The 27,479-nt window shown below is 45.5% G+C and overlaps 1 protein-coding gene across 10 annotated transcripts in view; it reads left to right on the forward strand.

The window, feature by feature from the left end:
* LOC117360819 (probable E3 ubiquitin-protein ligase MID2) overlaps positions 1–27,479 on the forward strand; it is a 651,807-nt gene that overhangs the window by 432,651 nt on the left and 191,677 nt on the right. The window lies entirely within an intron of this gene.

Consider the following 27,479-nt stretch of genomic DNA (forward strand, 5'->3'; position numbering starts at 1 on the left):
AAGGTGGACCCTAATATCCGGTAACTATGATTTGGATTATTCTTCCCAATGTTCATCACTTTGCATTTGTCCACATTAAATTTTATCTGCCATTTGGACACCCAGTCTTCCAAAATTGACTGGTCATCCAAATGGCAAATGAAATTTAATGTGAACAAATGCAAAATGATTCAAAGGCCTTCCTACAGTTTTTCAGTCTGAATGCGTTTTAACAGCTTTGAACAGTTTAGTGTCATCTGCAAATTTAATCACCTCACTTGGAGTTCCAATTTCCAGATCATTTATAAATAAGTTAAATAGCACCGGTCACAGTACAGATCCCTGCAGCACATTAAGAAAAATGACCATTTAACCTTACCTTCTGTTTTCTGTCCGATAACCAATTCTTAATCTGCAATTGAACATTGCGTCCTATCCCATGACTTTTTAATTTTCTCATGAACCTCTCATAAGGAACTTTGTCAAAAGCTTTCTGGAAATTTAGATACACTACATCAACCAGCTTGCCTTTATCCACATGTTTATTCACACCTTTAAAGAAGTCAAGCAAATTGTTTGATAGATATCACTTATGATAGGTGTTTTGTTATAATTGTTTCTGTTATATTGTATTTTCCTTGTATTTTTCTTATTGTTATCTCACTCTGAACCCTTGTGGGAATAAAGCGGGTTACAAAAGCATAACATAATGTAATTGGCCCTAATTTACAGTTATGCATGTAACTATATTTAGAGACTTTTCTATAATGTTAGTATCTAAATTCTACACAATTACGAGAGCAGTATACACCTGGGAGGGGCAGGGCAGGTGCATGTCAAACACATAACATGCAAAAGCAGGGATGTCCAACCTCTTGGCTTCCCTGGGCCGCATTGGCCGAAAAAAATGTTTCTGGGGCCGCACAAATGTGCAAATGCTGCAGCAAGACAGAGGGAGCTGGCAAGACTGTAAAAACCCAGGGGCAGCAGAGGAAAACACTGCATCGCCCTCGACCGGGGCTGCACAAAATACTTCACGGGGCCACATGCGGCCCTCGGGCCACAGGTTGGACACCCCTGTGCTAAAGCTTTAGAATACTGCCAGTTATATATGTAATTGCTGCATTGAGGCGCAAGTGCTTATATCTGCCATATAATTAACATAAGCACTCGCACCTAAAGTTACATGCTAACTGCAGATGGATGCAAAGAAGAGCAACCAAGATGATAAAGGGGATGGAACTCCTCTCGTATGAGGAAAGACAAGAGTGTAGCATGTCACACTAAGCTTTTGTGAAAGGGCCCAGGTTTGCAGCAATGGTACAGTTCTAATATAGGGGGGGAATTTTGTGAATGGGGCTAAAGTGTTGGCATAAAAAACTGGGCGCTAAACCAGTATTCTATAACAGCAAAGGTGTGCGCCAAATCTGTTCTAGAATACTATCATAAATCTGCAGTTATGTGCCAAATATAGGTACGACCACCTTCTCCATCCCTACTGCTTGTATAAATGCTGGCACCTACAGTAAAATCAGTGTGTTTCAGAGACTAGAATCATACAGATATGGATTGTAGACATCCTTTATAATAAAACCCTAGCCGCACATGCGCACTCCTACCTGCGTGTTCTGTTTTCCCTGATCCATGAGATGTAAGTCTGTGGCGGCAGGAGTGCGCATGCGCGAGTCCCCAACCTTACAGCACCTAACTACACTCGCTGCAGGACTGGCTGCCAGCGCTGGACTCCCTGCTCTCTCGCGGCAAAAAAAACAGTAAGTTTTTCGCAGTCTGACCCTCCCATCCCTTCCCGACGTCTGACCAGCCCCCCTTCCCTTCCCGCAGTCCAGACTCCAAACATGTCTGCAGCACTCTACACACGCTGCTTTGGAGCCTTCTACTGCCCTGATTTGCTCTGCCGCATCTCTGATGATGTCATCAAGGACGTGCCAGAGTAAATCAGGACAGTAGAAGGCCACAAAGCAGCGTGTGTAGAGTACTGCAGACGCTACTAGAGTCGGCAGGTTTGTCGGGACTGCGGGAAGGGAAAGAGGGGGGGGGGGCAAGGGACTAAGGGAGCCGGACAGACTTCTAGTACCTGTTAATGTAACGGGATAAAATACTAGTATATGTATAAAGACCAACATTTATTCACTGAGTATAACTGCCCTCTATGCTCTGCTGTTGCTAGTTCAAATTTATGGTGCTGTAGTACTAAGTTCTACTAATGTTGAATGTGAAATGAAGTAGAGGACTTCCAATTAGTGAAAATTAATTTCTGTAGAATAGTCAACAATTTTTTCAAACATATTTTTATCTGAATCTAGTAGACGGTACGTTCCTTAGTTCATTCCTTTTTGGTTAGATGTCTGGACTGTTTTGAAGAAGATCTTTCAGGTGGAATATAATATTTCACTATTGATAGTGATATTTAAATCAAAGGAAATATTTTAAGGCGATCCTTGGTCTGAAATGGGACTAGATGAACTTGCCACCACTGAATTTGATCTCACTGGCTTCTTGGAAAACTCACAAGATATTATTTTGACTAGAGCTACATTATTGGTAAAATGCTCCAATGAGTCTGATAAAATGCTGATTCTAAAAACCTATTTTCAGAATAAAAATAAGAAATTCTGTGGAAACAATGTTCTTGCATTTCCGGACGTTGCTAAGGCAACGCAGTTTAAGAGAAAAGCATTTTTATCCTTAAAATCTCATGTCTTGGCAATGGAAGCATCCTTTTTTTTTAAAGTTCCCATGTAAGTGTTTACTTAAATATCAGGAAAAAGAAATTGTGTTCTGGGACCCGTTACAACTAGAGCAATTTTTACTGGTTCATGAATCTCATAAAACATAACTGAAAACTGCTGGTTTATTGGAGTTAGTAAGAGTGATACCAGTTTAATTAGAGAATTTAAAAGTTTTTCCTGATGTAGTATTTTGGAATTATTCTAGTGTCTATTGTTTCTTTAGATGATGTATTGCTTTATTGGTTTAAATGATAGTCTCCCTAAACGTGAGCTTGATGGAAATTGATTGTTCTAATAATTTTCTTTGTTGTTTATTTCTTTGTGTATTCCATTCTTGTATTCTGTATAAGAATTTTTTTTATTTCAATTAAAAAAACCTGGGCGTTAAACCGGTATTTTTGTTTTTTATATTCTTTATTCATTTTTAAAACTTACATTAAGTGCAACAGCATATAACATCAATTTATATTTAAATATATCACTTAATATCCTATTAAAATTTAATTCAGATCCCATAACCCTCCCTCACCCATATACATTGACTATCATCAAACATAAGAAGACATATAATAACCCTCCATTCTCCACAAAGGTGTGCACCAAATCTGTTCTAGAATACTAGCATAAGTCTGCAGTTATGTGCCAAACTTTAGGTACGACCACTTACTCCATCCCTACGGCTGGTGTAAATGCTGGCACCTAAAATCAGCAGTTAATGCATGTAATGCATCTGTTCTCTAAAGTGCGCAGGAATAGTCAAAATGCCATTGATACACGATGCCCCTCCCACATTAACACCCATGTTACAGTTGAACACGTGAGAAGTTAAGCGTTCAGTTTACATGAAAAGGGACTTGATTCTACATATAGGGGCTAATTTTATAAATGGCGCCTAAATTGGCCAGCGCCTAAAAATAGACACCGGCCACATATCAGTCATACTTAGGCGCCATTTATAGAATTGCGGCTAGTGGAGCTATGTAAAAACTTAGGCACCTGAAATGTAGGCAAGGGTTTAAAGGCCTACATTTCAGGTGCCTTAGGTTTTGGAGAATCGAGTTTAACGACACCTAAGTTATGCTCCACCAATAAAAACACCCTAAGCACCATGCAACAGGCTCCTATCTTTTATAGAATCGGATAGGTGCTTATCGCACAATTAACTTTTTTTTTTTCGAATTATTGAGCCTATTAAGGGTATTTTGCCAATTAAGTTAGGTGCCCTTTATAGAATTTCCGTGATGGTGTTTAGCGTGATTCTTTTAAAGGCACACATACCATATAGAATCATGCTTAGTGCCAGTGTGCATTATAATTTTTACTACTACTACTACTACTATCCATTTAGTTGTGTCCGATCCTTGGATACTCTGTAGACCAGTCCTCGCCATGCTTCCCTGTTTTCCACAGCTTCTTTCAATTGCTTGATGTTCATTCCTAAGTTATTCTTAATGTTATCCAGCCAATGGATCTTTGGTCTCCCCTGCTTCCTTTTACCACTGACTGTTCCGAGTAACACCTCTTTTTCTAATTTTTAGGCATACCCATTTAGGCCAAGGAAAACCAGGCTTAAATACTTGTGCTTAAGTTCTGTGCAGATATGTCGTATTCTAGAAGTGAGGATCACCAATCAAACTGTCACCAAGATATATACCAAACTCAGTTTGGTGTATAGCTTGGTAAGAGTTTGATTGGTGATCCTCACAAGAACATTCATATATAAAAAATTGAGTGCCGTTTGGATAAATTAAGTGATCTAGAAGTGTGCATAAATTTTAGGAATGCCTATGATCCACCTATGCTTCTTCGTTGGCCTTGTCCCCTTTCAGATTTGCACACTAGAAATGACCACTTTATAGAATGTGTCTACTAATTTGTGCATGTAACTTCCAATTAATACCAATTAGAGTCAATCAATAGGTGTTAATGAGCAATTATCAGCACCAGTTAGGTTTATTAAATAATTAAGTCGTGTGTGCAAATTGACTGCGCATACAATTTAAAGCGCCATATACAGAATTTGGGGGTAGGGGAGTAAGACAGATGTACAACTGCTAATTAGTGCTAGTTAACTCCAGTTATTAGTATATAACTCCACTTATGAGAACCCTATTCTATAAGTGGGCTTGCATTTGTGTGGCCAAATTTAGGCACAATTTATAGAATTTGGAGAATGCTCTATATTCATCACAACAAATTTTGCACAATTGTTCATCAGCTCTGATATATCTATGACATGACATCATCCTATATACTTACAGCAGGGGTGCCCACACTTTTTTGGCTTTTGAGCTACTTTTAAAATGACCAAGTCAAAATGATCTACCAACAATAAAAATACTAAACATATACCCCCTCTTTTACTAAGGCGTGCTAGCCAATTTAGCGCGTGCTAAGTGCTAATGCACCCATTATATTCTATGGACACGTTAGCATTTAGCACGCCTTAGTAAAAGACCCCAATATTTATTTTTATATATATATATATATATATACCGATTGTACCTCTTCTGTCCTCCAGACCTTGTTCCGTTCCCCAACCAACATCTCTCTTTGTCCCTCCAGGAGTCCAAATTATCTTCTTCTCTCCTCCACCCCTATTGTCAACATGTCTCCCTCTCTCTCCTTCCTCTGTTATGATCTTGCATCTCTCTTTTCTTCCTCAGGATCTCTCCCCCTCTGTCTCTTATGTCTACACCTCCCATAGTCCAGCATCTGCCTCCTGTCTTTTTCCTTTGGTTCAGGCCTCTCTCTCTCTCTGTCTTTCTTCTGCTTACAACCTCCCCCACCCCCACACAATGTCCAGCATTTGTGTTCTCCTTTCTTCCAGGTCTTTCTCTGCCTCTACCGCTCCTTCCTTCCTCCCTCCCTGGTCCAGAATCTTTCCACCTCTCTGCAGTCTCTCTCTCTTCCCTCTGTACACCCTCAAGTCCAACATCTGCCCCCCTCTCTTCTGCCTCCTCTTTGTTTCAGGTTTCTTCCTCTTTCTTCTTTTTGCTAACATTTTGAGTCCTCCTACCTTTGATCCAGGTCTTTATGTCTCTCTCACTCTCTTTGTTATCCCCTTCCCCAGGGCCTGGCACCTCTCTCTCTTCGGTTCAGGGTGTTTCCCCTCTCTAACCCCTCTAGTAGTCCAGCATCTGCCCTGTCTTCCTCCTCCCTTATGGCTCAAGTCTGCTTTCCCACCCCTCCTCAAGATCCTTGTGTCTCTTCTCCCCCACCCCATCCAAATCCAGCGTCTAAGGCAACCCCCATCCCAACGGGGCCCTTGTGATGGGCACAAACTTACCCCGATGTGCAGGGTCTTACTTCTGCTGCTTCTTGTATACAGTGACTGTTAGGACCTCAGAACTCTTGATTGCAACTGTCCTCACCTCCGTTCTTCCCTCTGGGCCTAACTACCACAGCTGAAAGTTAATTATGGCAGCCTGCAGAGCAAACCTAGGAGGCTGCCATCAGCTTCTGCAGCACGTTCCCTCTGCCGCAATCCAACACCTCCTCTGACGTCAGGGGTGGGACCGCGGTAGAGGGAATGTGCTGCAGAGGCTGACGGTAGCCTGATAGGTTTGCTCTGCAGGCTGCCATAATTAACTTTAAAGGTGAGACAGTGACCAAAGGGGAATGCGTTTGATGCAGCGTGTCATTTGAGCAAGACAGCCGGGCGCTCGACGCTAGGGAGAACACTGGCTTTGCAATCTACCGGCTGAGTTGCTTTTGCGATCGATCGGTAGATCACGATCGACGCTTTGGGCATCCCTGACTTACGGCATGTATTAGGGACACCCGTAAAATTGAACAGACATCAAACTTGCATTTCCTGGGCAACCTCACAATTCCAAAATAGCTAATTTTAAAAAATAAGTCTGCAAGCCTTACTTCAAATATTCTAATCACGTCTCCACATTCCTGATCTATGGTCATGCCTCCACATTCCTGATCTATTGTCCATATTGTATGACAGAGTGAGGGACAGTAAAAAATAAATGTGAAAATGTGTGATGATTTCTTGATGAAAGATAAATGGAAGGAAGGAATAAAGATCAGCAGGTTAATATACACAAAATAATCCAGTGAGATTTTTGGTCTCTATTCTGGTTTTTATGGTATTGCTGTGATAATGCTTGGAATCTATTACACTGTAGTATGTTAGCACTGTGGTTTTAATACACCATTTTCACTAACATAAGCATAACTGGGGAGGAGGGGGGAGTCAGGAAAGGGTGGCAGCTGAAGATGTGCAGTGCTCCTAAAAGGGATTTGGCGGGGTGATCAAACTTGTGATCTCCTAGATTGGTGGGAGCTTCCTCCTTCACTCCCACTTCTCTGTCTGTCTCAGTCTGCCTGGGGAAAGGGGAAGGGGAAGGGGAACGGGGGCTATTGCTGGAAGATATTGGCAATGGGGGTAGAAAAAGAGGGCTGATGCTGAAAGATGCAGGGAATAGTGGGAAAAAGAGGTTGAGATGCAACGAATGGGAAAAGGAGACTGATGCTGAAAGATGCTTGGAATGGGATGACGGGAAAGGGGAGCTGATGCTTGGGACAATGAGGGAAAGAAAGGAAAGTGGGTGAACTGAATAGGAGAGGAAGGAAAGGAGCTGGAAGAGAATGTGCCATAATAGAGAAAGAGAGTGTTCTGAGGGGAGAATAAAAAGAGGGAAATAGAGTATCTGGGGAGATAATACACTAAAAGGAGGGAGGAAGGTAGAAACAAAAGGAGAGTGGAAGAGAGTGTGCCAGGAGGGGAGATGGAAGAGAGGGAGAGAGAGAGTATTTACCAGGAAAGGGAAGAAAGAGAGAACATAAGAACATAAGCAGTGCCTCTGCTGGGTCAGACCAGAGGTCCATCATGTCCAGGACCTGCATATTAATCCTTTATCTATACTCTTCAATCCCCTTTTCCTTCAAGAAAACATCTAATCCTTTCTTGAAACCCAATACTGTATTCTGTCCTACCACGCCCTCTGGAAGCGCATTCCAGGTGTCCACCACCCTCTGGGTGAAGAAGAACTTCCTAGAATTGGTTCTGAATCTGTCTCCTCTTAATTTATCCGAAAGCTCTCTCGTTCTTGTAGTCTTCAGAAGTTTGAAGAATCTGTCCCTCTCCACTTTCTCTATGTCCTTCATGATCGTGTAAGTCTCTATCATGTCCCCTCTAAGCCTCCACTTTTCCAGGGAAAAGAGCTTTGACATGCAGCTCCTGATTGGTAAAGCCTGACTTTAGTACAGGAAGAGGTGGTCAGAGTATACAGCGAGTGATTTCCTTCACTCGCCGGTGCTCCGGCTGCCCTCCCCTGCCTCCCCTGCCCAGTCATTCGCGGTCGGAAAATACCGTGAATGATCGGGACCGTAAACCGCCGACTGTGAATTTGCGGGGGAGCACTGTACATCTAAATAAAATAATTTTAAAAAGAGAGAAGCATAAAGATTAGAGTACGAGGGGGGTGCTAAAAAACTCTCTGCCCAAACAAGAAGAGAATGACGTGGATACGGTTCAATCAATGATCTGAAACAATGTCAAAACAAAGAATTTATTTTCTGCAAATTAGCACTTAACATTCTTTTCAGGTAGAGTGACAAAATAATGCTCAGAATTTAGGAAGCTGGTTGGTTGGACTGAGAACATTTCAGCACCCCCTCGTAAATAGTATAAAGCTTTGAAAATATTTTATTGTGTTATCCTGGTGCAGCTACAATCAAACTGGTGGAAAGTGTGTGGCACAGTGGTTAGAGCTACAGCCTCAGCACCCTGAGGTTGTGAGTTCAAATCCCATGCTGCTCCTTGTGACCATGGGCAAGTCACTTAATCCCCCCATTGCCCCCAGGTACATCAGAGAAGAGTGTAAGCCCTTTGGGACAGATGGGGAAAAATACTTTGATTCCCTGAATGTAAACCACTTAGGCTAGAAGTGGTATATAAATAATAAGATAAAGGCTGAAGAGATCACAGCAGGCCTGAGAGGAGGGACTAGGGGGTGAGAAATTGATAATGAGTGTGTTTATGTAGATTGAAGAGGTAGAGGAAGAAAAAACTACACTTCTCCTTCTGTATTTGCTGTGATAGGAGATTAACAAAACCGCAAATACAGAAAAACTGTGAATAACTTTTTCATATGTTATTTGCTGTTTTCTATAAAAACCATTGTAAATATGGTAAAACCGCGAATAACATGGTGGGAGACCTGGCCTGTTTCTGAAGGAGAGGCAAAACACAGTGAAGAAAGTGCTGGAAATCAACTATTTTATCTGTAAACGCTTGGAATCAGCAATTTTTCTATGCAAGCTGATGTAATTTGGTGGGAGGAGCCAGCAAGCTAAAAACCGTGACTAATCGAATCCATGATTGCTGAAACTGCGAATACGCAGGGAGAAGTGTAATCAGTGCCAGTCTAAAGTAGGAGGAAAGTCACACACACACACCCACCCATTTAGCTAACTCCTTCCTCCAAAATAAATCAGGCAAACTATGTGCTCTATACCAACATTAGAGCAAGGTACAGGAGGGAGGGGGGTTCTAAGGAATTCCTCAAATGCATGGGGTCTGATTTAATCTAGAATTCATTGCCAGGTTATAACCATTTAATCAGTGGTAGAGTAAATAAAGTGAGAACCTATTGTGCCTCTACTCTTTTCAGCCTATGTGGGATGTTGCCAGTGGCTCTGTTTATATGGCATCTCATGCAAGACTGAGCCACCGCTGGCTCCCTATTTTCAAAACTTTATGCAAGTTTGTCAGGGCTAGCATCTTTCACACCTTGTTCTGCCATGCAGGCTGCCTTTATTCTATATTTTCCGCATGTGTGGAGAAAATGCTTTGATTTGTCATAAAAACATCTGTCTGCCTTGAAGACATGTAGTCACATAATTCAAGTATAAATGTGACCTGGTGTGAATAGATGTCGAGAAATACAGATATTCATGATGACAATATAATACAAAGTAAGTAAGAGCAAAACCCCATAAAAGCTGAAGATCTTTTTATGTCCCGCAGATTCTCCGACTGGCAACAGTTCGAAAATTACATCATCACAAGCCTCTAGCTGGCCCAATCACTCATCATCACTGACCAGTCTAGACAAAATGTTCTAGTATAAATGTTCCTAGGGCACCCAAGAGGACCATGTATTTCTCTTAACTGTCCTTTTGATTGACTGAACATCTGTTTGTATAGCTAGATGTCCTGTTAGAGCCAGCAAATATAGGAGCCTTGAGATGTTGGGACTGTATGAGCGCCTTTCGCTTGGGTCTTGTAGTGAAAGCAGTGCTCAGTTAAGTTGAAATAAAGACTACCGTATACAGTCTGGAAGATTCCACAGGAAAAACCACTTTTCAACATAAGAGCATTCCTACCGTTACCGTACACAAAGAAGGCAAGCAGTAATTCATAGCTGATTTCAAGAAGCTTTGTGTTTTATTTATTTTTTAAAATTGCTCATGCCTCTTTTTTCAGAGTAGCTCAAAATGAGTTACATTTAGATACACTAGGGCAGGGGTAGGGAACTCCGGTCCTCGAGAGCCATATTCCAGTCGGGTTTTCAGGATTTCCCCAATGAATATGCATTGATAGCAGTGCATGCAAATAGTTCTCATGCATATTCATTGGGGAAATCCTAAAAACCTGACTGGAATATGGCTCTCGAGGACCGGAGTTCCCTACCCCTGCACTAGGGGCTCCTTTTACTAAGCTGGGGTAGCGTTTTTAGCGCACGCTGCAGATTAGTGCGCTAACCCCCGCGCTATGTGGAAAAAGTAATGGCAGCTCAGTGGAGGCGTTAGCGTTATAGCACATGTGGCATTGTAGCACGCGCTAAAGCCGCTAGCTCAGCTTAGTAAAAGGAGCCCCAGGTATTCCCATGATCCCAGAGGCCTTGCAACTCTAAGAGGTCAATATTCAAAGGGGTTTAACAAGGCAGGAGAGTCTGTCTGGTTAAACCCTACTGAGCAAGCTGGCTGCTTAACTGAGTGAAAATCGGCCCTTTCCAGCTAGCTTATAGGGACAGGGTTTGGGCAGATCCACTACTTAGCTGGTTAGCTAACAGGCTAAGGGTTGATTTTATTAAGGTGCGCTAATGGATTTAGTAGGCACTAATGATTAACACGCTAAATGCTAAGATTGGAATAAAATGGGCTTCTTAGCATTTAGCGCACACTAATCGCTAGTGCGCACTAAATCCGTTAGCGCACCTTAATAAAAGGAGGCCTAAGTAAGTGGATAGAGCTAGGAGAGTAAAAATGCTGTCCTAACTTTATCCACTGAGTTAACCAGGCACCAGTCTTAATACAGGTGGTGCCCAGTTAACATCTGAGTTGCTGCCCTAGCTCAGATTAGAGAGTTGCGTGGGGACAGAAATCCTATCCATCCCCACCCGTCCCCACCAGGATCCTCTCCGTCCCCACCCATCCCCGCCAGGATCCTCTCCGTCCCCACCCATCCCCGCCAGGATCCTCTCCGTCCCCACCCGTCCCCGTCAGGATCCTCTCCGTCCCCACCCATCCCCGCAAGGAATTACCTCCATCCCCGCCCGTCCCCATAAAAAGCAGCAATTACTTCAGACAGGATCATCAATTCCACAGTTTCTTTTGTGTTTGCGCTGCTGTTTTCCTTGTGGAATCTCTTTGGTGGAACCCTTTTTTTGTTTTCTGTTCAGGTAATTAACTTATAAACCCCCTCTTTTATTAAGGCTGACGTGTCCATTATATTATATGAACGAACCTGGCTTCCAAAGCCTTCCATTCCCGTGGGAGTCCTGTTAGCTAGAGGGGGGTCCCCGTGGGAGTCCCGTGGGTTAGGGAGGGATTCCCGCGATCCCCGTTCCCGTGCAGACCTTTAGCTCAGATATTCAGTGCTTGAGGCTGGACATGCCTCAATGTTGAATATTTGGGGTTAATTTAGCCACTAGCTGTGAGCAGCTTACAAGTCACTTACTGCTGCAGGCTGAGTATTGGGCCCTAGGGCTGTACCTGAGCAAATGAGAGATTGACTTTCCCAAGATTACAAGACGTGGGAGGAGGATTTGAACCTTGGCTTCTTCAGTCATCAGTCTGCTGCTGTAACCATTAGGCTTCTTCTCCATTTAGCAGGCAATTTAATGAAGGACTTTTCATTCACAAAGCATGTGGTATATGCTTAAAAGGCCTGCAGATAAAAGTACTCCTGGTAACAAGACAGCACTCACTATTGCATGATTTGGGTGTAGCTATGTTTAGGTATAAGGAGCAAGATGTGCTAAAAACAGTTAAAACCGCGCAAATGAGTTATGTGGAGGGCAGCCATAATTCCGTCTGATCCTTTGTTTAGAAATTGACTCTCACTCATGCATCCCCTTTATCATCTTGGTCGCTCTTCTTTGAACCTTTTCTAGTGCCACTATATCTTTTTTGAGATAAGGAGACCAGAACTGAATGCAGTACTCAAGGTGAGGTCACACCATTAAGTAATACAGAAGCATTATAACATTCTTAGTTTTATTTACCATCCCGTTTCTAATAATTCCTAGCATCTTGATATAACAGAGACATACCGTATTTTCACGCATATAACGCGCGCGTTATACGCGTTTTTACCTACCGCGCATACCCCTCGCGCGTTATATGCATGAGCGCGGTATACAAAAGTTTTAAAACATAGTTCCCACCCCGCCCGACGCCCGATTCACCCCCCCAGCAGGACCGCTCGCACCCCCACCCCGAACGACCGCTCGCACGCGCTCCCACCCGCACCCGCATCCACGATCGGAGCAAGAGGGAGCCCAAGCCCTCTTGCCCGGCCGACTCCCCGACGTCCGATACATCCCCCCCCCCGGCAGGACCACTCGCACCCCCACCCCGAACGACCGCTCGCACCCGCATCCACGATCGGAGCAAGAGGGATCCCAAGCCCTCTTGCCCGGCCGACTCCCTGACGTCCGATACATCCCCCCCCCCCGGCAGGACCACTCGCACCCCCACCCCGAAGGACCGCCGACTTCCCGACAATATCGGGCCAGAAGGGAGCCCAACCCCTCCTGGCCACGGCGACCCCCTAACCCCACCCCGCACTACATTACGGGCAGGAGGGATCCCAGGCCCTCCTGCCCTCGACGCAAACCCCCCTCCCCCCCAACGATCGCCCCCCCCCAAGAACCTCCGACCGCCCCCCAGCCGACCCGCGATCCCCCTGGCGACCCCCACGACCCCCCCACCCCCCTTCCCCGTACCTTTGGTAGTTGGCCGGACAGACGGGAGCCAAACCCGCCTGTCCGGCAGGCAGCCAACGAAGGAATGAGGCCGGATTGGCCCATCCATCCTAAAGCTCCGCCTACTGGTGGGGCCTAAGGCGCGTGGGCCAATCAGAATAGGCCCTGGAGCCTTAGGTCCCACCTGGGGGCGCGGCCTGAGGCACATGGGCCCAACCCGACCATGTGCCTCAGGCCGCGCCCCCAGGTGGGACCTAAGGCTCCAGGGCCTATTCTGATTGGCCCACGCGCCTTAGGCCCCACCAGTAGGCGGAGCTTTAGGATGGATGGGCCAATCCGGCCTCATTCCTTCGTTGGTTGCCTGCCGGACAGGCGGGTTTGGCTCCCGTCTGTCCGGCCAACTACCAAAGGTACAGGGAAGGGGGGTGGGGGGGTCGTGGGGGTCTCCAGGGGGGTCGCGGGTCGGCTGGGGGAGCGGTCGGAGGTTCTTGGGGGGGGCGGTCGTTGGGGGGGAGGGGGGTTTGCGTCGAGGGCAGGAGGGCCTGGGATCCCTCCTGCCCGTAATGTAGTGCGGGGTGGGGTTAGGGGGTCGCCGTGGCCAGGAGGGTTTGGGCTCCCTTCTGGCCCAACTACCAAAGGTACGGGGAAGGGGGGTGGGGGGATCGTGGGGGTCGCCAGGGGGGGTCGCGGGTCGGCTGGGGGGGCGGTCGGAGGTTCTTGGAGGGGGGGCGGTCGTTGGGGGGAGGGGGGTTTGCGTCGAGGGCAGGAGGGCCTGGGATCCCTCCTGCCCGTAATGTAGTGCGGGGTGGGGTTAGGGGGTCGCCGTGGCCAGGAGGATTTGGGCTCCCTCCTGGCCCGATATTGTTGGGGAGTCGGCGGTCCTTCGGGGGGAGGGATGTATCGGACGTCGGGGGGGGGGCATCAGGCTTTCAGGATGGGGACAGACCTTCAAGGGGGGACAGTGCACGGAAGTCAGGGGGGGTGAACGGAGAGTCGGAAAGTCAGGGCGGGCGAAAGGAGCGTCGGGCAGCATGCGCGGTTTACCCGTGAGCGCGGTATACCAAAGTTTTTGTACATATCATCGTGATTTCTGCGCGCTATACCCGTGTGCGCGTTTTATACGGGTGCGCGTTATTTGCGTGAAAATACGGTAGACGTCATGCAGGTGACTGCTCCTGTTTTTGAGCACTGTTTATAGAATCTAGCCCAAAATACCTAATTTATATCTCTTTATAAAATCACCCAGGGAATTGCAGGTGTACTAGGTTGCAGCCTCTTCAAGACAGATGTAATTCTCTGCATGTACATGCTGGTAAGAATATGCCTACCTGAAAGCAAAGCATAACTAGGTGCTATGATTATGTTTGCCTACTTTTATGTATGTTTGCAGTGGAAGGCTTTATAAGAGCCTTCTTAAGCATGCAAAACACTGGTCTACATGTTCATTTCCTTTATAAATTTATGCTCTTGGGCTGCAGTCAGTAAATGGCGCTTAGAATTCAGTGGCGAAACAATTGGCGCTGGATGGCATTCTGTAACAAGCACTCTGGGATCAGCACCCTTTACTGAATAGCACATAACACTGGGATCCATGGTCAACTTCAGGTGAAAGGTGTAACCAGGTGTAAATGTTGGCGCGCAAGTTGGGCACAGATCCTCACTATGATGTAACACTGTGTACACTTTATGAGAATGCCCGTGACCCACCCATGCCCCTCCCTTGGGCATGCCACCTTGAAGATCCACACAGAGACACAAGCAGTATTTTATAATTAATTTTATACACAATTTATTAATCACACTATGCCAAAAAGATTCAAGGCGATTTACATTCAAAGAGGTCATAAAATCTATGGGAAAATACAAAAGCAATCAATAATTACAATTTTTATGAGACCTTGATATCAGTCCTAATGTAAACAGGTAGATTACTCCAAATTGTAATGGCTACTTAAGCAAAAGAGGAGATGAGTTGTCATTTATACCGTACTCCTCTAATTTGTGGAAAATGTAGTAATAAAGTACCACTTAATCTGGTGGAAGAATAATGCAACTGATAACCAATGAAGATTCTTATATGTTAAAGCAACACTTTCATATCCTTTTAGACCAAAAATTAATCTAACCTCAGTATTCTGGAGCAATTGCAATTTTTTTGATCAGTTTTGATGTTAAGTTCAAATATATAGAATTACAGTAATCGAGTTGAGGTAACAGTAACATCTGAACCAACAGTGCCAAATAATGTTCAAAAAAGCATGACTTCACTAGCCTAAGTTTCCTCTATATTTAAAATCTTCCTCACACGGATCTGTTGTTTCTGCTCCTTTTAACCCTTTCAGGACCATAAGGATCGTAGGCCAATTTTTGTGGTTTTGATGACATTTTTATGGTAAAAAGGGCTTGCAGATGCCAAAAAATTGATTTTTTTTGTGAAATATCATTATTTTTTTTTTTTTAAATCAAACTTCTGGCTTATGGACAGTGTGGCAAGTGAATCTTCTCGTCAATCTGGCAACGACGCTAATGAATGAATGTCGGAACCAGTTTGTTTACATAAAGGCAGTATCATATGGAATCCGTACATATCAAATTTAGAACTGTAGACTATCCCAATCAAAATTTATAGGATTTTAAAGTTATGGGACAAATATGTCCCTTGGTCCTGAAAGGGTTAAGTGGCTTGAATCCGTTAGAACGTCTTTCCGCACCTAATATTTGGTGTCATATATAGAATTCCCCTGATTATGTCCATTCTAATTTTTAAATGGCTGTTTTCCTCTTTTTGTCAGTGCTGAGGAAGAGATGTCCACATGGTCTGGGTTGTTTTATGTGTGTGTTGAGTGAAATTATATTTTCTAGTATTTGGTGATATGTTGGCTTCAAGTTTTATTAGCTGAGCTTTACTTTAGTGATAGCATCTGTTGGGTGCAGTCTGTCCATCTGGATAGGTTTGTAGCATAATGAATATATATCATAATTTCCTCAGATGCCAACATGGTGGGGGGTAGCTTTATATTGTTTTTAATATTCAGGGCAAGCAGATCCAAGAGAAAGAAATGCTTATTAAAATTCCAGAGCTGGGAGCAGTGAAGACCGGCTTTCATATCTTTCAGAAAACAGGATTTTCTCTGACATATGATAAGGTTGGACAGCTTGTCAGTAATATCATATATAAACAGACACAGAGGCACTAAAAGCACATTTCTAATGAGGTTCTTCTCTTTAGTTGTAGAGAGTCATGTTGTGTCTGTAAAGGCAGCCTGTATTCCAGGAAAGGAATACAAGCTGCAGATTGACTGACTCAAGCAAATTTCCCAGGGGGAAACAAACTGAACACAGAAGTGTTGAATCATTTAATCAGAAAATAGGGGACTCCTCTGACAGAACCCTTTGCTTGAAAGCTCAACAAATTCCAAAAAGAACATAAGAACAACCGCTGCTGGGTCAGACCAGTGGTCCATTTCGCCCAGCAGTCCGCTCACGCGGCGGCCCCCAGGTCAAAGATCAGTGCCCTAACCGAGGCCAGCCCTACCTGCATTCGTTCTGGTTCAGCAGGAACTTGTCCAACCTTGTCTTGAATCCCTGGAGGGTGTTTTCCCTTATAACAGACTCCGGAAGAGCATTCCAGTTCTCTACCACTCTCTGGCTGAAGAAGAACTTCCTTACGTTTGTACGGAATCTATCCCCTTTTAACTTTAGAGAATGCCCTCTTGTTCTCTCTACCTTGGAGAGGGTGAACAACCTATCTTTATCTACTAAGTCTATTCCCTTCATTATCTTGAATGTTTCGATCATGTCCCCTCTCAGTCTCCTCTTTTCAAGGGAGAAGAGGCCCAACTTCTCTAATCTCTCACTATATGGCAACTCCTCCAACCCCTCCAACCCCTAAACCATTTTAATTGCTCTTCTCTGGACCCTTTCGAGTAGTACCATGTCCTTCTTCGTGTACGACGACCAGTACTGGACATAGTATTCCAGATTAGGACGTACCATGGCCCAGTACAGCAGCATGATAACCTTCTGCGACTGTTCATTATCCCCTTTTTAATCATTCCTAGCATTCTGTTCGCCCTTTTTGCCGCTGCCGCACATTGCGCAGATGGCTTCATTACTTGTCGACCAGTACTCCCAAGTCTCTTTCCTGGGGGGTATCTCCAAGTACCGCCCCGGACATTTTGTATTTGTATATGGGATTTTTGATACCGACATTCATTACCTTACACTTATCCACGTTGAACCTCATTTGCCATGTCGCTGCCCATTTCTCAAGCGTGATTATGTCATGTTGCAGATCTTCACAATCTCCCTGCGTCTTCACTACTCTGAATAACCTTGTATCGTCTGCAAATTTAATCACCTTACTCGTCGTACCCATTTCCAGATCATTTATGAATATGTTGAAGAGCACGGGTCCAAGCATCAAGCCCTGCGGCACCCCACTGGTGACGTTCTTCCAATCCGAGTATTGTCCATTTACCCCCACTCTCTGTTTCCTATGCGCTAGCCAGTTTTTAATCCACGTGAGTATTTCACCCTTGATTCCATGGCTCTCAATTTTCCAAAGTAGTCATTCATACAGAACCTTATCAAACGCCTTCTGAAAATTCAGATATATAATTTCGACCGGGTCACCCTTGTCTATCTACCTGTTTACTCCCTCGAAGAAGTGCAGCAAGTTCGTCAAGCAAGATCGTCCTTTGCTGAAGCTGTGCTGACTGGTCCTCATCAGATCGTGTCCATCAAGGTGATCAATGATGCAGTCTTTTATCAGCGCCTCTACCATCTTTCCCGGTACTGAGGTCAGACTCACCGGTCTGTAGTTTCCCGGATCTTCCCTCGAACCTTTTTTGAAGATCGGTGTAACATTCACCATCTTCCAGTCTTCCAGAATTTTTCCCAATTTGATCGACAGATTGGATATTAGTTGAAACAGTTCAGCTATAGTCCCTTTCAGTTCCTTAATGACCCTTGGATGGATGCCATCCGGTCCCAGGGATTTGTCACTCTTAAGCCTATCAATCTGCCTGCATACTTCTTCTAGACTGACCGTCAACCTTGTCAGTTTCCCGTCTTCGCCTCCAGCGTATAGCCTGTCGGGTTCCAGTATGTTGTGTATATCCTCTTTGGTAAATACAGACTCAAAAAATATGTTCAGTTTAACGGCGATGGCTTTGTCATCCTTTAGCACTCCTTTTATTCCATGATCATCCAACGGTCCCACCGCTTCCTTTGCGGGTCGTTTCCCCTTAATATATCGAAAGAACAGCTTGAAGTTTTTTTGCCTCCTTGGCTATTTTTTCCTCATAGTCTTTAAAAAACATCATCAAACATCTTTTCTCTTATCATGCTGCATTATGGGGAAAAGATCTGGAACAATTACTTATGCATGCTAATAACTATGGGGAATTTAGGAAACACCTAAAAACTTATCTGTTCCGGAAGTACTTTAATAGCCGAACTGCACAATCTCCCACAACAATTGATCTCTAGAACTGTTATTCACCAATCTCTAACTTTGTTAGTTCTACTCAATTTGTAGCATTTTTTAATCATTGTAAACCACATAGAACTTCACGGTCCTGCGGTATATAAATAAACTGTTATTTTGGTCCCTTTTACTGTTTTATGGCACCTGCATTGATGCTGTTTGTGCTTTTTCCAGTTTTCGTCCGTTTTTGACCTTTTCCATTCCTTAAACGAAGTCTTCTTGTCTCTGATCGCTTCCTTCACCGCTACAGTGAACCACGCCGGTTCCTTAGAAACACAGAAATATAGAAACATAGAAATAGACGGCAGATAAGGGCCACGGCCCATCTAGTCTGCCCACCGCAATGACCCTTCCCCACCTAACTCAGTGAATAGATCCCACGTGTCTATCCCATTTGGCCTTAAAATCAGGCACGCTGCTGGCCTCAGTGACCTGAAATGGAAGATTATTCCAGCGGTCAACCACTCTTTCAGTGAAAAAGAATTTCCTGGTGTCACTGTGCAGTTTCCCTCTCCTGATTTTCCATGGGTGCCCCCTGGTTGCCGTGGGACCCTTGAGAAAGAAGATATCCTCTTCCACTTCGATGCAACCCGTGAGATACTTGAACGTCTCGATCATGTCTCCCCTCTCTCTGCGTTCTTCGAGTGAGTAGAGCTGTAACTTATCCAGTCTTTCCTCGTACGGGAGATCCTGAGACCCGCGATCATCCGGGTGGCCATTCTCTGGACTGACTCTAGTCTCAGCACATCTTTTCAGTAATGCGGCCTCCAAAATTGCACACAGTACTCCATGGATCTATACAATGGCATAATGACTTCAGGCTTACGGCTGACGAAACTCCTGCGTATGCAACCTATGATTTGCCTTGCTTTGGAGGAAGCTTGCTCCACTTGATTGGCAGCCTTCATGTCCTCACTGACGATCACCCCTAGGTCACGTTCTGCTTCAGTTCTTGTTAGGATCTCGCCATTTAGGGTGTAAGTCTTGCATGGATTTTGGCTGCCCAGGTGCATGGCTTTGCATTTTTTGGCATTGAAGCTGAGTTGCCAGGACCTAGACCAGCGCTCCAGTAGTAGTAGGTCGTGCATCATGTTGTCGGGCATTGAATTTTTGTCTGTTGTACTCTTGGCCACTACATTGCTTAGTTTGGCGTCATCAGCGAATAATGTTATTTTACCTCGGAGCCCTTCTGCCAAGTCTCTTATGTAGATGTTGAACAGGATCGGGCCCAGGACGGAGCCCTGTGGCACTCCACTGATCACCTCCGTCGTTTCGGAGGGGGTGCCATTCACCACTACCCTCTGAAGCCTACCCTCAAGCCAGTTCCCAATCCATTTCGTCAACGTGTCGCCCAATCCTATAGAACTCATCTTGCTCAGCAACCTGCGGTGTGGTACGCTATCGAATGCTTTGCTGAAGTCCAGGTATACGATGTCCAGGGACTCCCCAACATCCAGCTTTCTCGTCACCCAGTCAAAGAAGCCGATCAGGTTGGATTGGCAGGATCTCCCCTTAGTAAATCCATGTTGACGGGGATCCCGTAGATTCTCCTCGTTCATGATCGTATCCAATTGGCGTTTGATTAGAGTTTCCATTAGTTTGCTCACTATTGATGTGAGACTCACCAGTCTGTAGTTTGCTGTCTCCATCTTGGAGCCTTTCTTATGAAGTGGTATGACGTTAGCCATTTTCCAGTCCAACGGGACGTTACCTGTACTAAGGGAGAGATTGAAGAGCGCGGATAGCGGTTCTGCCAAGACATCAAACAACTCCCTGAGCACCCTGGGGTGTAGGTTGTCAGGCCCCATTGCCTTGTTAACCTTGAGCTTTGACAGCTCGTAGTAGACACTGCTGGGCGTAAACTCGAAATTACTAAACGGATCAGCTGAGTCAACCCTTGTTTGCAGCTGAGGACCAAGTCCCGGTGCCTCGCGGGTGAAGACTGAGCAGAAGTATTCATTTAACAGTTGGGCTTTTTCCGAGTCCATTTCTGCATAGTCTCCCTCTGGTTTCCTGAGGCGTACTATCCCACCTGAGTTCTTGTTCCTGTCACTGATATACCTGAAAAAGGATTTATCTCCTTTCTTTATGTTCCTTGCTAAAGACTCCTCCATGCGGAATTTGGCCTCCCTAACTGCTGTTTTGACTGCTTTTGACTTGGCCAGATAGATTTCCCTGGAGTCCTGTTTCCCTGATTGTTTGTAAGAGATGAATGCTTTTTTCTTCTCCTTGATGAGGTCCGAGATCTCCGCAGAGAACCACTGTGGCTTATTGTTCCTACTCCGTTTACTTACCGATTTAACATAGCGGTTTGTTGCTTCCTGTATGGTGGCTTTCATAGTTGACCACATTTCTTCCACGTTATCGGTTTCTGCTTGGCTTTGTAGCGCCTGGTGAACGAAGTTCTCCATGTCTTTGAAGTTTGTGTCCTTGAATTTAAGGACCTTGGTCAGTGTGGTAGATTTAGTGAAACCTTTCCTGAGATTGAACCATACCATGTTGTGGTCGCTGGAGGCAAATGTGTCGCCCACCGAGACCTCTGTGACACTTTCTCCATTGGTAAGTATCAGGTCTAGGATTGCCTGATCCCTTGTTGGTTCCAACACCAGTTGCCTTAGTCTTGCTCCCTTCAAGGAGTTTAATAGCCTCCTGCTGCTGCCTGAAGCAGAGGAAAGCGTGACCCAATCCACATCAGGCATGTTGAAGTCACCTAACAATACTGTGTCCCCACGCAAGGTGATATTCTCTATATCTCCGATTAATTCCATATCTTGGTCATCCTGTTGTCTTGGGGGTCTGTATACTACGCCAAGATACAGGCATTTGTCCTTCCCTCTGGCCAAATTTACCCAAAGGGATTCCCCAGTGTACCGTACATCTGTGATTCTGGTGACTTTAATGTCATTTTTAGTATATAATGCTACACCTCCTCCCATTTTGCCCTCCTTGTCCCGGCGAAGCAAGTTGTAACCCGGTATGACCATGTCCCACCCGTGGGAGTCTGTGAGCCAGGTCTCAGATATCGCCACCACATCCAAGTCGGCATTTGTCATTTCTGTTTCCAGTTCCAGGATCTTGTTTCCCAGACTGTGGGCGTTGACGTACATAGCCCTCCATGTTGTATGTTTGTTACTTCTCAGTGGGCAACTAGGCCACCTTTAGCATTATTTGCATGTCTCGTACTCTTCCTAGACCCAGAGCTGCAACGTGCACCTTTCCCGGACTCCCCATACCCAGAACTACAGTTTATGCCTAACCCAGACTCAGAATTGTGTGTACCCTGTGGGGGTATTCCCTCTTGAGCAACTTGACTTCCTATAATACAGTTTGCAGTGTGTATTCTGTCGCTGGACCCAGAATTACAATGTGTACTTCTCCTAGTCCCAGAATCACAATGTGCACCCCTCCTAGATCCAGAATTACAATGTGAACTCCCCTTAGACCCAGAATTACAATGTGTACTCCCCTTAGCCCCAGCATAACAATGTGACCCAGAATTATAATGTGACCCTGAATTATAGTGTTTACTTACTTTAGTCTCCCTTACTTTAGTCTCAAGAAGAAATTGATAGCTTAGCTCGTTAAGTAGGTTGTTTGTGCCAGTACCCTCCCCCAACTTACCTATTTTAAAGCCTTGTGAAGTAGGCGGGCTAAGCGGTGTCCAAGGACGTTCTTCCCTCTTCTGGTCAGGTGTAACCCGTCTGGTCCCTGTAATCCTTGCAGTGCCTCTCCATGGTGCAGGAACCCAAAGTTCATCTCCTTGCACCATCCTCGCAGCCAGTCGTTCGCCCTCTGGATGCGATCCTCCCTGGCACTGCCCTTGCCCCTCACTGGGAGGATCGAGAAGACCAACTGCGCATCCATCCTCCTCAGCTTCTCACCCAGGGCTCTGAAGTCATCGGGTATGCTCTCCGCGGTGCTCCTGGCAGTGTCATTGGTTCCGACGTGGATGAGAATCATGGGGAAGTGGTCTCGGGGCTTGATGAGTCTGTCCAGGCAAGCAGTTACATCCCGGATCCTGGCCCCTGGCAAACAGCAGACCTCTCTTGATTGCAGGTGTGGTCTACAAATTGGTCCCTCGGTGCCCCTTAATAGCGAATCCACGATGACTACCTTGTTCTTTTTCCTCTTTGACCTTTTCAAAAAGATGTTCATCTGTTCCACAGTCTGGATAGAGAAACAAGCATAGGTTGTAAGGAAGAAATTTGGAATTTATTTCTACTGTAAGTGCATCCAAATTCATGACGGGCAAGAGTGTACAGTTTTGAAAAGTATGCAGAAATTAGAAGATCACTATCATTATGTAGACAGAAATGTAATTATGTTCAAAGGGCCCAATATTCAGGGTGATGTAGGCAGGCCAGAGAGGTTCTGGCCCACTTAAATCACCAATCGGCAGCTAAACGCCAGTATAAGCTGGGCAGCGCCTCTGAATATAGGCTCTGACCAGCCCTCAAAAAGCAGGCTGGTCAGGGGTGGTGCTGGGGAGGAGTCAGGGCTTATGCAGCCTTTGGCGATATTCTCTCCCTCCACCCCCTTTGAATGTATCAAAGCCCCACAACTTGCCTACCTACATACCTGGTGGTCCAGCGGGGGTCTTTGGAGGAAGGAGTGCAGCCTCCTTGTTCCTTCTTTCATAAGCACATAAGCACATAAGCATGGCCTCTGCCGAGTCAGACCATAGGTCCATCATGCCCAGCAGTCCGCTCCCGCGGCGGCCCCCCAGGTCAATGACCTGTAGTGATCTATTACTCAAGAGCATTTTGTCTTGTATAGTAACCCTCTAATTGTACCCCTGGATTCCCTTACCCCTCAGGAATTCGTCCAATCCCTTTTTGAAACCCAAAACCGTACTCTGCTCAACCACCCCCTCTGGAAGCGCATTCCAGGTGTCCACCACCCTCTGGGTAAAGAAGAACTTCCTAGCATTTGTTCTAAAACTATCTCCCTTCAATTTTTTTGAGTGTCCTCTAGTTCTTGTTGCCCCCGCCAGTCTGAAAAATCTGTCTCTCTCTACCTTCACTATACCCTTCATGATCTTATAAGTTTCTATCATATCCCCTCTAAGTCTCCTCTTTTCTAGGGAAAAGAGCCCCAACTTCTCCAGCCTCTCAGCATACGAGAGGTTTTCCATGCCCTTTATCATTTTTGTCGCTCTTCTCTGGACCCTCTCGAGTATCGCCATATCTTTCTTTAGGTACGGCGACCAGTACTGGACGCAGTACTCCAGATGCGGTCGCACCATTGCCCTGTACAGCGGGAGGATAACTTCCTTGGTTCTGGTAGTGATACCTTTTTTGATAATGCCCAACATTCTGTTCGCCTTTTTTGAGGCCGCTGCGCATTGTGCTGCCGGTTTCATTGTTTTATCCACCAAAACCCCCAAGTCCTTTTCTAGGTTGCCTTTTCCCAATGTCATCCCCCCCATCATGTAGTTGTACATCAGGTTCCCTTTCCCTATGTGCATAACTTTACATTTCTCCACATTAAAACTCATCTGCCATTTATCTGCCCACTCACTCAGTTTGTCCAGATCCCTTTGGAGTTTTTTACATTCCTCTACAGATCTAACCTTACCGGAGAGTTTTGTGTCATCCGCAAATTTTATAACTTCACACTTTGTCCCTGTTTCCAAGTCATTAATAAATATATTGAATAGCAGCGGTCCCAGCACTGACCCTTGTGGGACGCCACTTGTGACCCCTTTCCAGTCAGAATAGTGTCCCTTTACTCCTACCCTCTGTTTCCTGTTTGCCAACCAGTTTTTGATCCATCTGTGTATGTCCCCTTCCACCCCGTGGTTCCACAGTTTCCTTAGAAGGCGCTCATGAGGTACCTTGTCGAAGGCTTTCTGGAAGTCTAGGTATACTATATCTATGGGATCACCTTTGTCCAAATGTCCGCTTATCCCCTCGAAGAAGTGCAGTAGGTTTGTTTGGCAGGATCTTCCAGTACAGAAACCATGCTGGCTTGTTCTCATCAGCTTATTTTTTTCTATGTGCTCACTGATACTGTTCTTGATCAATGATTCGGCCATCTTCCCCGGAACTGAGGTCAAGCTGACCGGTCTATAATTCCCCGGGTCGCCTCTGGTTCCTTTCTTGAAGATAGGTGTAACATTTGCTATCCTCCAGTCTTTCTTGTGACAGCCTTTCAAAATGGCTGTTGTGACCAGTGTTCCCTCTAAGCGGGTGGGTGTTGTGAGCAAACTTTTTTCACTGTGAGCTAAAAATATCGGGCGCCAGCAAGTTATGAGCCAAATAAATATGTTGCTTTCTACCACAGAACTTCCTTACGTTTGTATGGAATCTATCCCCTTTCAACTTTAGAGAGTGCCCTCTCGTTCTCCCTGCCTTAGCTACTAAGTCTATTCCCTTCAGTACCTTGAATGTTTCTATCATGTCCCCTCTCAATCTCCTCTGCTCAAGGGAGAAGAGGCCCAGTTTCTCTAATCTTTCGCTGTACGGCAACTCCTCCAGCCCCTTAACCATTTTAGTTGCTCTTCTCTGGATCCTTTCGAGTAGTACCGTGTCCTTCTTAAAGTACCAGTGCTGGACGCAGTACTCCAGGTGAGGGCGTACCATGGCCCGGTACAGCAGCATGATAACCTTCTCTGTCTCTTCAGTCCAGCATCTGCCCCTTCCATTCACTGTCTGTCTTTCCCTGCCATCTCTCCTCCTGCCCCCCCCACCCCCCAATTTGGTCTAGCATCCATCATCTTCCTTCTGTTCCCCTCATGGTCTGGCATCTCTATCCTTCCCTCCCCCCTGTGGTTTTTAGCATATCTCTCTTCTCATTTCCTCCACTCAGATCTGATCATTCTCTGCTCTCTCTTCCCTTTTCTTCTCTGGTCTTCCTTCTCTATTTTCTGCCTCCATCTAAATTAAATTCTTTCTTACTATTTAGTCCCGTTTCCCTCTTTTCACTGTGTCTACACACAGCTTGTCACCCCTTTCCCTCACCCCTCCATTATCTTACTATTTTCTTCCCCCTTTATTTATCTCCTCCTTCCATCCAGTATGTGTTCTTTCCCCACTTCCATTCAGCATCTGCTCTCCCTTCTCAACTGACATCCATCTGCCTTCTGCTCTCTCTCCCTTCTTCTCACTTCCATCATCTGTCCCCTTCTCTCTCTCTCTCATCTCCTCCATTCCATCATCTGCCCCTTCTCTCTCTCTCTCTCTCTCCCCCCCCCCCAACTTCCATCATCTGCCCCCCTTCCCCTCACCTTTGTGGGTCACTTTCTTTCCCCTGAGGGTGGCTCATGTCACAGGGGAAGCTTTGGCCGAGCAGAACCGCTTGATTGACAGTGGAACTTACTTGATTGATGTCGATGCTGGGGCCCGTTGCCGTTTGAAGGAAAAAAAAAAAGGTGGAAAAAAGGAACATGTAAAGGCGAGAGGAAGGGAAACCTCCAGGACAGCTGCTTTTTGCCCTCCTTCAGCGGCCCAAGAGTTCAGACCAGCAGCGGCAGCTCTGTATGCTTTTAACTTCGGCACAGAGCTGCCCCTAATCAATAGTTTAGCGCGGTTTCATGAGGCAGCCTCGGGGCCTTTGATAGCCGGCCCGCTTCGATGATGCGATGTGGGCCGGCCTAGCAAAGGCCCCGAGGCTGCCTTATGAAACCGCGCTAAACTATTGATTAGGGGCAGCTCTGTGCCGAAGTTAAAAGCATACACAGCTGCCGCTGCTGGTCTGGAGGTGCGGAGACAAGGCAGGAGGCAAACGCGGTGGAAGGCAGGAGTCCCGGCACAGCGACTGCAACAGGAAGTTGCAAGTCAGCTGACGCCGGCCTTTCGTTGCGGCGGGGACCGAATCCTTCGCGGACCGGCAAGATTTTGTTTGCGGACCGGCGGTTGAAGAACTGTGCTCTACACTGTGTGCGCTGTGACGAGAAACTTGTGCGCTGCGAGGTAATATTTTGTGCGTCAGCGCACCCCAGCGCAGCTTAGCGGGAACACTGCATTGTGACCTCTTGTAACAGTTCACAGTACTTCTTGTACTATCACAAGCTGCCATGAGAAATCATGGCAGCCATTTTGAAAGCCTGACACTGGTAAAGGAACCAATTAAGCTACTTTAAATGCTTTTAACCTAGAGTAGTGCTCAGACTCCAAAGATGGATTGTAAGAACTCAATATGGGGACAAGCCCCTGTAGAGATTCTTATGGTATCTATCATTGCACCATTTTGTGGTTAAAGGTAGTTTAAAGTATTGTTAAAGCCTTGTTCATGATTGAATTAGTCCATAAAGAAGCGTAATGTCCAATAGTAAATAAACTTCAAATTGATAATCTCAAAAATAGACTTAGCTTGAAAAATATCAACAGCAAGTGTTCAGCTGGGTCCTGACGCGTTTCGCCGCTATGGCTTCCTCAGAGAACCCGCTAAATAGCTGGAAAAGTTCAATGCTGTGAATATCCTAAACATACAAAACACAGTGCATGAGGTTATAAAGCTGAAAATCCAAGTAAATAATCAATACCTATAAAACACTCACAGCACTTCCGGCTGAGTACCTGATTCAAAAAGTAGTTTTTTCTGTTTCCTGTGACATAAGTGCTCAGCTGAGCACCCCATATTTATACTGTGGAAGATGTGTCAATCACCTAGTGGAGAAACGCCCACCACTCCACTTCTTTGTTAAGGCCAGCAGGAGAAACCGTCTGCCAGTGATAAATCCACTTTTGCTCATGCTTCCACAACCAAGCTTTATCATTTCCCCCTCTGATGTTATGAGCCACTTCCAAAACAACAAATTGTAAGTCCTGTAGCTGATGTGGTGTAGCGTGCCAGTGCTGAACAAGAGGGGCATTCATATCTCCCCTTCTGATTTTACTCAAATGTTCAATGATACGTGTCTTGATATTTCTGGTAGTGTGTCCTATGTAAAGTAATCTGCATGGGCAGAGGATCATATAGACAACCCCCTGCGTGTCACAATCTGTGTACTGACGTAAATAATGCTTCTTAGATAAACTGGGATGTTGAATGTAAGCAGTTTCCAGTGCATGATCACAGACGGTGCAATGCCCGCATTTAAAATGACCTGTAACTTGCGTCAATGTACTCTCCGATTTACTCACA

This window comes from Geotrypetes seraphini, chromosome 5 (genome assembly GCF_902459505.1).
Source record: "Geotrypetes seraphini chromosome 5, aGeoSer1.1, whole genome shotgun sequence".
Lineage (NCBI taxonomy): Eukaryota > Metazoa > Chordata > Amphibia > Gymnophiona > Dermophiidae > Geotrypetes > Geotrypetes seraphini.